The sequence below is a fragment of the Natator depressus genome, chromosome 2 (genome assembly GCF_965152275.1).
Source record: "Natator depressus isolate rNatDep1 chromosome 2, rNatDep2.hap1, whole genome shotgun sequence".
Lineage (NCBI taxonomy): Eukaryota > Metazoa > Chordata > Testudines > Cheloniidae > Natator > Natator depressus.
The window spans coordinates 238,785,577-238,796,945 of NC_134235.1; the positions used below are offsets into that span (position 1 = coordinate 238,785,577).

The window sequence follows — 11,369 nt, forward strand, 5'->3', positions numbered from 1 at the left end:
GGCTCTCTTTTTTTCTCCTGCAAACTACAAAATCAACCTTTGCCTTTCTGGAGATTTTATTAGTATGGGGTAGACTTATTGTAGAAAGCAAGTCCACTAGGGAAGCATTATCTTTTACTGGCAATCTGTGATTGCTACTGAAAAATGACCTCTTACTATCAAAATATTAATGTCTTCATCTCAAGAAAGAATTTCAATTGTAACCCTCAGATTAAAATTGGATGTCATTTCTCTTTGCACTCTGTGAATATGGAGGTTTCAGAATGACCTTATAATTCTAGGTTTTACATGCACCTTGTGCTGTATTACATGCTATCTGAAGGTATTATATTTCATACGGCTATTGTAGGATTTTTGCCATGTGTAATGAAAACTGTAGCCTTAATAAGATTTATATCTATCTCCAACATCTTTCTTTTCCTCTAACAGCTAGACAAGGATGGTGTGCAAAGAGAATTCAAATCTTCAGCAATGTTGGAAAGAAACTGTACTATGTGATTCTTCTCACCAAAGGCAAGCTTATAAGATTTAGTTGGGGTTGGTCCTGCTTTGAGCACGGGGTTGGACTAGATGACCTCCTGAGGTCCCTTCCAACCCTAATCTTCTATGATTTTATGGCTCCTACTCCCAGGGAGTAGTACATTACTCCACATGTACTACCACTGATTTGACAGAGACTATTCACAAAATTAGGTACTGCTCAACCTGAATAGGCGTGCCAGAATCTGGCCCAAGTGCAGCATAATGCATCAGATTGTCAGCTTGTGTACATGGGCACAGGTCCATTGATTTCAATGGAGCTACACAGACTTCCACTAGCTAAGAATCTGGCACAATTCAAAGGAAGACTAAACAATTGTTTTATTTGGATTGTTACTTTCATTACAGTACATAGAACCCTTCATGAACATAAGAGAGGAAGTAAGACTGGAAGGAAAATTTACCTCCTGAAGAGCACCAAGAATATGCACCACTTAAGTTCTAGTCTACAGCTTCATTTGCCCCTGCAGAGAATTTCTGCTGAGGGGAAAAAAGGAAAGAGAGAGAGTCAAGCTGAACTATAAACTACAGATTCAGTCCCAAATCCAAGGTGTTTGAATCATGTGTTTTGGCTTGGGCTCATCCCTATTATAACTAACCCCAAAGGAAAAAGAGGACGAGGTAAGAGTGAAAAGGGCAGGGGCTGGTGGGGGAGAGATTGATAGAGCTGCCCTATATGTGTGGGATGGGGAAGGTGCCAGCTGAGGGCAAATACATCAGCAAGTGGGATATGTGCTTGTAGAGTTGCCAACAATCCCTTACTACAAGGGACGTCCCTTATTTTTTTGTCTCTGTACAGCAAGATCGGGAGTTGCTGAGTGCTGCAGAAAGCAGCAAGAAATCCTCCTGGCGACTGTAGGTGAGTACTGCTTACTATTATTATTATTATTTATTTACTGATTGATGATGATGATAATGATAATAATATCAGGAGGAGGGATGGGACAGAGATACTAAAAAAAACAGTCCCTTATTTTTGAAATACAATGTTGACAACCCTAGTGCAGACTGAGTAGGTTGAGCCATTAGGGATAGATCTTATCTTGCAGAAATTCTCATGATTCGTAATGACTCAGTTACCTGTACTGCAGTGGGTGATTTTTTTTTCCTCACCACCTGTGAAGAGACTAGTTGATTCTAACTGAGAGAGAGGAGGACATCGGGGCCTTTCCTTCCAGTGTCTACGCAGAAGTTTTTCAAATAGTATTAAAGCTGCCAGCATGCATTTCTTAAGGCAGGCTGGAGTTGACTTTTCCAAATGTAACTTGGCTCAGGGGTGAATGAGGGGCTCTGAGCTTTCAAATGAGAGGGAAGAGCTGATTGGAGGACCAAGCTAGCTGGGCTGGGAATATGATTACTATATTTTAATGCACATATTTAACTTGCCACAAGGAAGAAAACAGCAGTGAAAGAAGCATTAGTCACACAACCAATATAAAAAGCATCTGCTATAACTGGAGAGGGCTCCAAGGTGGAAAATTCAGATCCTGCCACAGAGGATCCCAAAAGTCAACGATGTTTGGATCCCGCTTTTTGCTTTGGCCCATTATAGGCCCCGGTTCAGGAAAGCACATGTTTAAATTTAAACATGTGCTTGAGTCCCATTAACTTCAAGGAAACACAAGTATACACATAAAGCTGAGCTATGATCCAAGCATTCAGGAGTTAAAAAGAAGTGTAATGATTGTAAAATCTTGCAATTAGCACCATTGCCTAAGCCCATCAGTGTGGGAGTTAAAAAAACCCAGCAACATTAATATTAACACTTCAACAGTAACATTCTGCAGCACTGAGATTTTAGGTCAGCCTCATTTAAAAAGGATAAATAATGAATTTCAGTGCCAAATCATTTTGTAGAAACACGTTGTAACGCAACAGTACTTTAAAAAAAATAGCATCCCAAGAAATGACAACAAAAAACTGTCTTTGGTGAGTCCACAGCAACTACATTGTAATTTATCATAGATTTCTCCTTCCCCATTCAATCAATGAAAATTGCTGCTTTTGTGGATTGAAATGCTTTCCTTATTTAGGACTCATTCACGTCTCTTCCAAAATGGGTATGGAAAGGACACTGGTATCCTATACCCCACTAGTGCACCTGTGTACTGGAACACACGTGAACACTGCACACTGAACTTGAATTCACTGAGACGACTCACCGGTTTAAAATTAAGCATGTGCTGAAGTTCTTTGCTGAACCAGGGCCTCAGTTCTACTAAATAGAGGCATGGCATTATTTTTTTACTTTGGGAAATGTAGAGCCCCCTCAGCTTTTATTACAGAGTTTTTTATTTCTATTCCATTAAAATATTTGCGTAATAGTAGCAGTGTGAAGCTGCAGAGTCCACAACTGGCTATTAAATATACAGTGTCCGGAGGAGTCAAATAGACCTGACATAATGAGTTTTAGCATTCTGTTAACTCTCTTTCACAGGTATCATGAATGAATATCCCTTGCTCAAACATTAAGCAACTCTCATCAATTCCTCCTTTCCAGAGCATTAGGCACAATAGTAAGACAATCATAATGGAGAAGACTTAAGACAAATAATAAACCACAAGCATAAGTTAATTACAGGTGGTAAATGAAAAAGCAATAAATGCATGAAAATTTTACAAAGTGTCAGGTACACTAATTCCAGAGAGAGATAAGGCAAACTCTCAACTTTTTCAACAAATTTTAGCCAAGGGCAGAATAGGACAGATCTTAAGATCATTCTACTGATGTAAATCCTGAGTAACTCTGTTGAAATCCGTGGATTTACTCCAAATTCAGACTAGGGCATTGGAGATTAGAATGTAGCCCAATATCTCTGGGAAAATTCATCAAGGAACACAAATACATTCCTACTCTTAAACATATGGCCCTCTGCTATGTTGTAATGTAAAATATCTGTATTTTCAGAGTTCAGTTGATTTAATGTCATGCTTCCCTCAAGACAAGAATTTGCACATGACTACTATGGCCAATAAGACTGGGAGGAACCTGATTTTGTATATTTTAGTCTACACAGGGAAATTGACCAGCATAACAATAATGGAAAATTATTCCAAAATACAGTCACTTTTATATGGAATACACTGTCCACACAAGAAGCTATAGTGGAAAAGCTAGAGCAGAATAATTATTCCACTGTAGCTGTGCTGCTTAATTTCCCCATGTAGACATGTAGACAAGTCCCACAAAGAAATGAAAGGTTTGCAGGATCTGTTGTTGTGCCTTAAAGCACTGGCTCTCAACCTTTCCAGACTACTGAAGGCCTTTCAGGAGTTCTATTTGTCTTGCATACCCCCAAGTTTCACCTCACTTAAAAACTACTGGCTTACAAAATCTGACATAAAAATACAAAAGTGTCACAGCACTCTATTACTGAAAACATGCCAACTTTCTCTTTTTTACCATATCATTATAAAATAAATCAATTGGAATATAAATATTGTACTTACATTTCAGTGTATAGCATATACAGCAGTATAAACAAGTCGTTGTCTGTATGAAATTTTAGTTTGTGCTGACTTCACTAGTGCTTTTCATGTAGCCTGTTATAAAAGTAGGCAACTATCTAGCTGAGTTGCTGTACCCTGTGGAAGATTGTTTCGTTTCTTTAAGGCAGCGTACACGAGGGGGTACAAAGAAATGTGTCTGCACTCCCATCTACTCATGACAATATGTACTTCCAGTCTATGCAAAAGTGATCTCTCTAGAACAAGAGAGACAAGGGGGGTGAGGGCCAACTCTTCTTCAGGTCAAGCTCCATGTAAGCTCGAAAGCTTTTCCCTCTGATGAAAACAAAGTTGGTCCAATAAAAGATATTACTTCACCCACCTTGTGTCTGAAATATCCAGGGACTAACACAGCTACCACACCTCATACTCTCTACAAGTATGCATATAAGAACATGTTAAGCTCCTCAGTATTGCAATGAAATATAGGAATGATATTCCTCTGCACAGTGATCCGAGGAACTATCTAAATTATTATTTTGTAAAAGGTTTGGGGACATCTTGAGTACAAAAGTCACAGTATAATTTTCTCCTATTAGCAGCCAAAAATCACGTTGCTATTGTTCGACTATTGCCTTCTACGATATGTGGTATTTTAAAAAGATTCGTGTCCAATTACTGTATATTTGTATACTCTCACTGATTCACCGTTTCCTTATCTTCTCCTAATAGAAGTTCAGACAGGTCTAATAAAAACTGTAGTCCCCTTTAACATAGAGATGAAGGATTTTCCACAGATGCTCAAATCAAATTCTAGACTTAATTTACTAGCAATTGTTGAGTGATACAAAGTCATCAGAGTTCCACTGACATCAGAAAAAATACACAGAGATTAATAAAGTTCAGTCATATGAACACATATCCCTGGCTGTTTGGAAATGTGCAAGGAAGGAAATGTGTTTACTTTGTCTTTTATTATTTGCATTAAAGCACAAAGTAATATCAGCTGGTATCCTGAATCTAGAGTTTAACATGTGATTATAACTAGGGAAGTGTGCAGAGAATCCACAAGTAGCTTTCAGTTTCAGAAAAGGCAAAATAAGATCATATCTTTGATTCAAAGACTATGTTACATTTTTGTTTATGAGGTCTCAGTAGGCCCCATTGTTGGCAGGGTAAGGCAATAACATAATCAAGTGAAAGTCATCTGATTTAGCTGAAATCTGCACCACAATGCTGCTTTCACACATAAAAGTACATTAGTTACTAGAAAACCTCTAATAATGAGTAGCAGAACTGGGGCAAAACATTTAGACCAGGAAGTACACCTATTTACACCAAGTGAGTATCCTGCCCTTCCTGTATAACCAGACAAGTTTAACCAGAAAACCCATCCAAACTCCACTTTTCCTGAAAGCTTTCAAAGTATTGTCACCTCTTCCACCTGCAGTGTGATATTCCTCCTCTATTTATGATGGTGTTTGTTTTTGCTAAGGACAAGGCCTCAGACAGATTTGAAAAGACCTTTTCAAGCAAAGCATAATGGTTGCTCAAATATTGAACCAATCTGAGAACAAGAAACATCCCATCTCCTGCCCATGTTGTCCTGTTCATGTGCTGAACTTCCTACAATTACCACCTGTGTGTATCCCCAAGTTGATTATCTATCTATCTATCCTGTGCATAGCATCATGGTATCTGAATCTTTGTGTTCCAAACAGTGATGGTCATATGCCCTAAAACTAAGCTATATTAGGCAAATATTCACTGTTCCTCTGGTGCAAAAATGCTCTAATGCTGGCATAACTGGCCACTGGAGATTCTTGCATGATTTGGGTGATGCAGAGCCATCATAAGGTCATGCCTTTCCTACGGCTGGTGCAGTGATGTGATTAGAGGAAAGGAAGTGTGCCAGGGTGCAGAGATGCTGGAACATTTTTAATAGTGAGGATGCTGAAAGCCAGCCCCCTTACTCTTGTCCATCCCCACCCCCTTGAGCTGAGGCTCGGAGCAGGGCTGTGTCTCGGAGGGGAAAGGAGACCCAGACAGGGATAAGGGGGTCAAGGCTGTGGCCACAGCTGGGGGGAGCCAGGAGCGGAGCCCCGGAGACGGGGCTGGGAAACAGAGTCCCGGGTGGAGGGCTGGGAGCAGGGCCCCAGGCACAGAGCCAGGAGCTGGGCGTGGGACTGGCCCCCCGAGACCCGAGCCGGGAAGTGGAGCCCAGGGCACAGGGCCAGTGGCCCCGCATAAAACCTGGGTATATAGCAGCACCCCCTGCACCTCTACTTCCCACGCCTATGCCAGGGTGTCCCTGTGCTCTGGAGAACCCCACCGACCATAATGGCCTCTTTGAAACATTAGCAGCCGCAGCAACTGAAAGCATCCATCAAGTTACTCTCTATGGGACTGGCCTGATGATTCCTCCTCAGCTATACTGGGTGTTTTTTGGCTACAATTTAGGATGTGGCCCATTGTCCCCATAGGATGACACACTACCTATCCCACTTCACTATTGGTTTCCCTGTGAGAATGATCCCATGCACCTCCAAAGGGCATGGCTTTGAGGCTTGGGTAGGAAAGATGGCTAAAATCACATCTTCAAACAAGGGGCCCTCTCTTCACATGGTTTTGTAGAGGTCCCCAGATTTGATTGAACCAGCCCAGTCCAAGGTTGAAGATTATCTATTTATCAAGTCTGAGGCTGGCATTGCCCCACGATGGGCCTGATCCAACTCCCACTAAAATACTCAGGAGTCTTCCCGGTGTGTTTGTGGGAACTGAACTGGTCCTTATGTGAGCTGGGCCCAGAGGCCAATTTATGGTTTTGAAATTGTATGAGTTGATTTTCTGTCTGTGACAAAAGCTAAATCCAAAACTGATTAATAAGGAGCAAGACATTATCCCAGTGGAGCAATAAAGTGACCTTAGTCACTGAAAGCATTTTCTAAGGCAGCCTGGTTATGAGCTCTTGTCTTTCTAAGGATATTATCACTAGAGATGCACCTGATATGGGAAGTCCAGATAATAACCTCCCAGATGACTCATCTCTATAATGAGTGGAATCAAAACCATGGATTCAAAACTCCTTTTCTTTGCTAAACTTAGGAGACACATTCCCCATTTGGGTCCAGATGCCAACAATACAACTTTTATCTATTTATTATTAGTGCTGAGCAAATCTCATCATGAACTCAATCCTGCAAGGGGCCAAGCACCCTGGCCCCCGTGCAGCAAATCACTTAAGCATGTACTAAAAGTTAAGCATGGGAGTAGTGCCATTAACTTTAATGAGACTACTTATGCAGACAAAGTTAAGCTCAGTTAAAGTTAAGTGTTTTGCTGGATCAGGGCCAGAGTGCTCAGAGCTCTGTAAGATCAATCCCAAGGTTTGAAGATCTGGGGCCAGAATTCCCAGATGCCCCAGACTAGCACTCAGTATGACCAGGATTGGAGTATAAAGGGCTTTATACCACCTTTCCACCCTTTGTGATCCTGGGGGCTGAACTGGCTCTTGGTGCAAGTGATAGGAGCTGCTCTAACTTGCTCTAGAAGATAACCGCCCTAAAGGGACTTTGCTGCCAATCAGGATCAATGAAGTGCATCATGCTCCAGACCTGACACATACCTTCCCTGCTCTTGCCCCTGTCCTGGAAGAAAGGGGTAGCAAAACAGGGATAGTGCAGGGCTGGCTATGCTTGGGAATCTTTTGCTACTGCTTTAAATCCCCTTTCTATCAAAAGGTCACTGCAAAGGAATCTCAAGAGGGGCTGAAGATCAGACTGCATTTTGAATTTGGGGTCAAAGTTTGTCCAGTACTGACTTTATGTGCCAAATTCCCATCTCAAACAATTACAAGATGCTGCAGTCCTGAGCAGCTCCCCAACTGTGACCACCATGCTCTAGAGGCCATCTGAGGCCAAAGAAAATGGAATTAACAGCTTTTAATTGCAAATTATATATCAGTCTGTTAAAATAACCACCACTAGAAATAATACAGAGGTCACACAGAATTGGACGGTGCACCCTGTGCAAGGGCCTTGGGGTGGAAATTATGGGGTGAAATTCCAGGGCCTGTGTTATGCATGAGGTCAGACTAGAAGGTCATGATGGTTCCTTTGGACCTTAACATCTATTAATCTTTAATTTTGAATGTTGTTTATCACAGAAACGCAGAGATTTATACCAATGCACTGTGCTATTTTTGAAAGGTATATATGAGTAAATCTTTGTGATGGCGATATTAACATACTTTTCAATGCAAAGATATGTAACTTTATGGGAGTGGTAGGTCTAGGCAATGTTGTTGTGACAGAATGTACCCTTATATTCACACCCTGAACACTATTGCAATAATCTTTGTACAAAGTATGTCTTATGAGGTATCATTTAAAAACACATAATTATTTGCTGATCAGTATCTTCCTGATAAAATATGTGTGGCAACATTGTATGTGAAGTTATAAGATTCCACTGTATGGCATTATTAACACATGTTCCAAACAGAACTTGGCAAACAGGTCTGTTCTAAACAGAGGAATGCTTAATTTGCATTTAAGCCGTAAACAGAGTCATCAAGCAAGAAGGGAAACAAATGCAGTTCAAATAGGTCAGAAAAAAACATCAGGGAACATCTTTTCCCATAGACTTTTTGTCTCCTGGTACCCAGCTGGAAATATTTTTTTTCAAGAGGTGGAGTGAATCTATAAAAAGGAGGGACAAACACCCCAAGAATCCCTTTCACTCTCTCTGCCCATCAATTCACTGCACCTAAAGGGACAAAGTAACCAGCCGATGGACTGGAGAATGGGTCCTGACTTAAAACATTTGGTCAGTAAGATTGCTGAACGCATATGGTGAGAAAACCTTGCTTTGAATTTAACATAGTTTGTTAAGCTAAGCACCAGTTGAATTTTATCTTTATTTTTCTGGTAGCCATTTCTGACTTTTATGCCTCATTACTTATACTCACTTAAAATCTGTCTCTTTGTAGTTAATAAACTTGTTTTGTTATTTTAGCTAATCCAGTGTGCTTAAATTGAAGTATCGGGAAACTCCATTTGGACTGGCAAGTTGTGTGCCTATTATTTCTACTAAATAAATAACAGACTTTATATAACTTGTATTTCCTAGGAGAGGGCTGGGCACTACAGGACTGTGATGGTGCCCCCCATAAGGTTTTATGGAAATATGCTTATGAATGTGTATATGATATAACTAGAATATATTTTATGCTACATATGCCATGTAACATATCTATGTAAAGGTTATGATCTACTGAATCTATTAATCCTATTTGTATGCATGTATCATTTTTGTATTCGAAGTTATGAATATTGGCTATGTACTGGCTTGATTTTTAAATAGCCTTTGTAAAGCATTTGGTCAGCTTCTTGAGGAAGGAATGTGCAAATTAAGTGCCCAATCAAGAAGCACTTAAGGAACAATGGATCTTGGAATGCTTCAATCCACATAAGAAGTCTACTTGAGGATGTTCAAGGTAGCATGTGACCCATACCTGTAAGTTGTGAGTCATGCATGGAAATGTGACTGGCCCATGTGACTCCAAAACGCCATATTGTAGATGGGATTCTATACAGGGGGAGTGAGGGGTGTCCACCCAACAGAGAAACTCTATTTAAACTCCAGGGAGACCCCTCCATTTAGTCTTCAACTTGCTCAAGAGATAGCCTCTCCACCCCCAAGGATACCTGAAAGGAACTGGAACAAAGGACAGTTAATACAGGGGGTGTGAGTGATTGCTGGACCCAGACTAGAAGGAGACTAGTCTGTAAAAGGAAGCTTACTGGGTGAGGTTTTTATCTGTATTCAGTTTTCTTAGACATAGACTTGCATGTTCTATTTTATTTTTTTGGTAATTCACTTTGTTCTGTCTGTTACTACTTGGAACCACTTAAATCCTACTCTCTGTATTTAATAAAATCACTTTTTACTTATGAATTAACCCAGAGTATGTATTAATACCTGGGGGGGGGGGACCGCTGTGCATATCTCTCTATCAGTGTTATAGAGTGTGAACAATTTATGAGTTTACCCTGTATAAGCTTTATAGAGGGTAAAACGGATTTATTTGGGGTTTGGACCCCATTGGGAGTTAGGCATCTGAGAGTTAAAGACAGGAACACAGGAACACTTCTTAAGTTGCTTTCAGTTAAGTCTGCAGCTTTGGGGCACTGGTTCAGACCCTGAGTCTGTGTTGGAGCAGACTGGTGTGTCTGGCTCCACAAGACAGGGTGCTGGAGTCCCAAGCTGGCAGGGAAAGCAGGGGCAGAAGTAATTTTGGCACATCAGTTGGCAGCCCCAAGGGCATTTCTGTGATCCAACCAGTGACAAGGACATATATTTCTGGGGGGGGAATCTAAGAATGAAGGTGTGTTGCTGTCACCCTGCAGTATAACCAAGGCTGGTAAAAGCCGGGGGTAACTGGCAGTCTGCAGTTACACCCAGATGCTCAGGGTGTGGCTTGCCTGCTGGAAGGATGTTTGTGAGCAGCCCAGGTGGGAGCTGCTCCAACCAAAGCACTGTAAGGCACCCAAGGTTGCTGGGCAGGAGTGACAGCTGCTCATTTGCGTGGATTGTACCCTGGTATGTCACAGTTGTTCACATTACTTAATAGTTTTGGCTCATTTGTCTTGGAACAGGTCCTCAGTCTTCCCCAGAATCTGCTCCATTAACAACTTCTCTTTGATCACATTGAGATATAGTTTCCTGTTTGACCTGTCAGTCTATTGTCAATAGCTAAGCTATAGAATCTGATCAGAAAATGGATTTTCTGTCCAGTGGGAAATTGCAATATTTTCACATTTTGTTTGCATCCCAGACTGGGACAAGAAGTCAAAATATCAAACATTTAAACTGAACAAAAATTTCCACAGCATTTCAATTTGGAAATGTGAAAACAAAACATTTCAACCTTTTATTTTTCATCAAAATTAAACATTTGGACATTTCAAAAAGAAGTAATGAAATGAAACCGTTTGAAATGGAACATTTTCTAATGCAACATTTTGAAGACATATTAAAAATATGTCATTGAAATTAACATTCTCCCGCAGAAAATGTCAATTTACACAAAACCACAACTTCCAATAAAAAAAAAAGCTCCACTGGAAAATTTTCCTCCATATATATGTGTGTGTTCTGGTTTAGGACTAAGGCATTCTTCGTCTTCCCCAGCTCCGCACAGCACTCCCCCTGGGATGAAGCAGGCAAGCCTGCTGGCTTCTCAGTGGTGAGTGTCTCTTCCAAGACTTTCTAGAACTGTGGACCCTATGCCTAGCACCCTACTTGACTGGGGAATCTCAGGTGGCCTATATGGATCAAAGTGATGAGTGAGCATAGGACTATGATGTGGTTAAGTCAAC

General features: G+C 40.8%; 1 long non-coding RNA gene across 1 annotated transcript; it reads left to right on the top strand.

Moving 5' to 3' along the window:
• The first annotated feature begins 412 nt into the window (after positions 1 to 412).
• On the top strand, positions 413 to 9,035 carry LOC141981783 (uncharacterized). Its single transcript, XR_012637917.1, has 4 exons — positions 413 to 513; positions 889 to 1,161; positions 1,340 to 1,399; positions 9,004 to 9,035. It is a non-coding gene; the product is annotated as an uncharacterized LOC141981783 (long non-coding RNA).
• Positions 9,036 to 11,369: the final 2,334 nt, after the last annotated feature.